Genomic DNA, 4,910 nt, shown 5'->3' on the forward strand with positions numbered 1-4,910 from the left:
AACCACCCTGTGGCCTGTGTTCACTGTGGGGTCAAGACATTCAAAACTATACGGAAAGAATCGGGGAGAAAGGTGACAGAAAAAAACCCAAAGTGCTGCAGAGAACGTAATTATATTTAAGGATAAAAATAGTTTTGACTAAAATAGTTCAGTGTTATTGGCTGTGATGAGGAGAAACATCTATGATAGGTATTTTTCTCGAACCTACATTAAAAGAACCACAGACAACGTATATGAATTTTATGACCAAACTTCTGCAGAAGGAGAAGACTCCGAAAACTGCTCCTCCGAGCCGTTCACAGAGAGTTCTGCCTTCTCTCTGCTAGAGCAGGCCTTTTATTTGGAAAAACAATAGTCAGAAAAGATAAACAATAAGGCAGATGGCAAGCTCAATCTAACACACAGGTCATCAGGCTCTTTCCCTTGAGAGCGAACTCTGGAGGGAACCATCAGTTCTCAGGAACGCAGATATTCAACACAGCAATCAAAAAGTTTTAGCACCGTACGTCATTACCGATTAACATTAGACTGAATGTTGATTAATTATTGATTAGCATTAGACTGAATACAAATAAAATGATAACACAGAAATACAAAAATCTCTAACAATCTACTTTTAAATGGAGCATTCTGTCTATTAAACATGCTGCTGACCTGTAATGCCTTTCCTTCTGTCGCAGTGTAGAGCCACTGTGCCCTGCTTCAAGTTTTTATGTAAAAAAAAAACAGTAAGAAGAGCAGTGAGCTCTCACACATGCATCCCCAAGAGGCCCTATTAAAGTCAAGGTTAAATCCCATTCTGCGCTGTCTCACACTTCACACTAACACCCTCTCTGAAAGTTCTCTAATATCAGGGATCCTTTGCAGCACTTGAAATCCTCAGAGACACACAGACATTGGTATAATACTACTGGTGGTGTTCTTGCAATCCAAGGTGAGCTTTTTGCCTACACACTACCCTCACAATGACCCACCACTTTTTTTCTTAAGGAAAATAAAGCATTTCAGACTTTTTTGGCTTGAGCCTATTTCTTTTTATCTTTCAAAGTAGACTTTTATTATTATTATTATTATTATTATTATTATTATTATTATTATTATTATTATTATTATTATTATTATTATTTTGACAGAAAGAGGGAATCAATCTTCCAGGACTCCATGTGGGAGTTCAACATTGTCATTTTTTTTTTGTTGTTGTTAAGATACATTTGTGGAAAAGAAATAAATAAATCTGCCTCAGAGACTTTGTTTGTGAGAAATGTCATGTAGGATTGTCTTGAGTTTTCAGAAAATTTCATTCGTGACATTGCCCATTTAATGTAGTGTTTTTGCAAATACATTTATCAGATGTATGAATCAGTCAAATAATGCTTGTAATTTCTCAAACCTGATGTTGCAATATAACGGAGATGAATTTATGGAAAGCATGCTTTTAGTGTAATCCCAGCAGAGAAGGGAACTGGGCTGTGACAGAGCTGAACTGATGCAGTTTCACTTGAGTTACATAGGAAAATGAAGGGAATTTGAGAGAGAAAATTGAGATGGGTTTGTGATATTATGTAAGTCTATAGATTGCAGAAACTCTATATCAACCAAGGGGATGAATGCATAAATCTAAAAACAAAAAATCCTCATGGGGTTAGTAAATTTGCTCTACATCTTCAGGATTATGTTGTTCATAATGTTGATAAAACTATGATAAGATGTTCCATAACACTTGCTGCTAAGTATATTTAAACCGATGTGACCTTTCACATATATGTTCAAATGTTACTGAACATTTAACTTTACAGCTTTTGAAACATTTGAACATCTCAGTGTGAAATTAAAATCTACTGAGTCCATATTAATGTTGTTGCTTGCAAAGCTACTGGCTATTCCAAAGATTTGCAGAAGTGAATTCTTAGATAGCAGAAGACAGAGTAGCACAGACTTTCAAAGTGAAAGGAAAATCATTGATGGAACTTTTTGGAGCAAATGTGACACATCACTCTGATTCCTGCATGATGGTGGCAGCATCATGCAATGGGGATGTTTTCTTCGACAGAAGTATGAAAGCTGATTAGAGCTAAAGGGAAGATAACAAAGTAATCCTGCCATATGCAGGCCTCATAAACTACATTTTAGCCTTTGATGTTAAATTGCTCAAATGTGAGAAAGGCAACTTTTGCAAAAAAGTCACTAGAAAAAAAACTTTAGAATTTGTTTCAGTTTTCAAGCTTTCTCGTGCATTAAATCGAATACTGATGAAGCTGTTACACACACTGTTTCCATAATGAACACTGAACCCTCTAGCCTTCACGTTAATATTCTATTGACTTTTTTATCCTGACTGCTAATTAAAACCAATTAATGAAAACTGTTGTGCTCATTTCCCTGTTTTGCTTTGTGTGACAGCAGAAGGAAAGTTTTTTTTTAAAGAATGATCACACATCACAAGAAAATAAGGTGGATTTATCTGTGTTATACAGCCTGTTGTCCATGAAAATGAGACTGCAGAATCGCTGAATATTCACACAGTGCACTGCAAGTGTGATACTGAATACCAGACAGGAAGAATAGTTTGCTCATATTTCACCTTTCACACTGGTGTGTTGTGCGCTTACAAAGCAATGAGTTAAAGCGTTGACTTGTTTTTCGAAGTGATTTCCAAACATTTATATTTCTCTCATTACCGCTCTGAACAGGGCAATATGTCAGACACAATATTGCAGATTAATAACTGTTATGTTAGTTTTTTTTTAATAATAAATTGTGCCTGAGTTCTTCTGCATGACTCCATGTTTATTATTATGCATGTTGCTTGAACAGGACAAGCAGTTAATGGAAATTATGCCTTGTGGATTTAATTGTTGGAAAGAGAAAAGTGAAATGCTGCCACCAGGCACTTAGCGGAGTGGGAAGTTAAGGATGAAAGAACAATTTCTGTAATAATTTGTTCATCTGCTTATGAAGCATGGACTGTGTGAGAGATGGATGACTTATTCTACTAATAAATGTGCAACTCTGATTCATGCAGAACTAATAAATGTGATGACTTTCATGGATGACCAATTAGGTATGATTCCTCATTCTGGTGCCTATTTCTAGTGGTCAGCGGTTGGACTCAGAAGATATCCTGAACAGGTTTGCAGTCACTATATTAACTTGCAAACAGTAAAGAACTTTTTTACGTACATGTTCCTGTGGTGCACCTAAAATGCCACCACAGTATTTTTTTTAATTTTATTTATTTATTTTTTATAATTTTGAAATATTTTCTTGTACAATTTATTCTATTTTCTAAAAAAATTAACAAATTACATTTTGTTTGCAGTTCGGTATGTCAATCTGCCTGCATTTATAGTGCATTTGCCAACTAGGGAACAGGTTGGAAAATCTCTGACAAAGAAGAAAAAACTAACTATTTCTTTCTTTGCAAAGAAAAGTTTGAGGAAGCTACTTAATGACCTGATTGAACTCTCACGCACTGGACCTGTACAACCGGTCCAACTCTCACTGAAAACGAGCCCGACTTACTGCTGGCAATGCGGACCAGACTCTGACACCTGGTACCCCATACTCCCGGAGGACCTCCCACAGAACCCCCCAAGGTCGGACGCCTTCTCCAAGTCCATAAAACACATGTAGACTGGTTGGACGAACTCCCACGCACCCTCCAGGACCCTGCTGAGGTGTCGTGCCAACACAACCCAACCTCCAGAGCCTTAAGGAAGTCCGGCCGAATCTCATCCAGCCCTGGGGCCCTGCCACTGAGGTGCTTTTTAACCACCTCGGCGACCTCGTCCCAAGAGACTGGAGAGCCCGACCCAGAGTCCCCAGGCTCAGTTTCCTCAATAGAAGGCATGTTGGTGGGATTGAGGAGGTCTTTGAAGTATTCTGCCCACCGGCCAACAACGTCCCAAGTCAAGGTCAGCAGCACACCATCCCCACTATAAACAGTGTTGGTGCTGCACTGCTATCCCCTCCTGAGACGCCAGATGGTGGACCAGAATTGACTCGAAGCTGTACGGAAGTCTTTCTCCATGGCCTCTAAAAAACTCCTTCCATGTCTGAGATTTTGTAAAAAAAAACTCGGGAGAGGCAATGGAGACCACAAAACACATGTCGTCTCCAGGGGTACACGGCTCCACCCATGTCCGAGATTTTGGTTGGGACGAGGTCGTCAAGGTGGTTAAAAAGCTCCTCGGTGGCAGGGCTCCGCGGGTGGATGAGATTCGGCCGGACTTCCTTAAGGCTCTGGATGTTGTAGGGTTGTGTTGGCTGATGCAACTTTGCAATATTGCATATTGCATGGACATTGGGGGCAGTTCCCCTGGATTGGCAGACTGGGGTGGTGGTCCTCCTGTTCATAAAGGGGGACCGAAGGATGTGCTCCAATTACAGAGGGGTCACACTATTAAGCCTCCCTGGCAAGGTCTATTCAGGGGTCCTGGAGAGGAGGGTCCGTCGGATAGTTGAACCTCAGATTCAGGTTCGTCCTGGCCGTGGAATGCTGGACCAGCTCTACACCCTCAGCAGGGTCCTGGAGGGTGCATGGGAGTTCACCCAACCGGTCTACATGTGTTTTGTGGATTTGGAGAAGGCGTCCCTTGGGGAGTCCTGTGAGGCGGTCCTCCAGGACTATGAGATAGAACTGGTGTCTGAGTTTAGTCCCCATTGCCATTAGTAAGTTGGGCTCGTTTTCAGTGAGAGTTGGATTCTGCCAAGGCTCCACTGATTCTGTTCATTACTTTCATGGACAGAATTTCTAGGGTCAATTTCCAAGGTGTTAAGGGGATCTGTTTTGGTGGCCTTAGGATCGCATCTCTGCTTTTCGCGGATGATGTGGTCCTGTTGGCTTCATCAGGTCGTGATCTGCAGCTATGGCTGGAGCGGTTTGCAGCCTAGTGTGAAGCGGCCGGGAT

Source organism: Poecilia latipinna, unplaced genomic scaffold (genome assembly GCF_001443285.1).
Source record: "Poecilia latipinna isolate Pla-1442-1.1 unplaced genomic scaffold, P_latipinna-1.0 Scaffold328, whole genome shotgun sequence".
Lineage (NCBI taxonomy): Eukaryota > Metazoa > Chordata > Actinopteri > Cyprinodontiformes > Poeciliidae > Poecilia > Poecilia latipinna.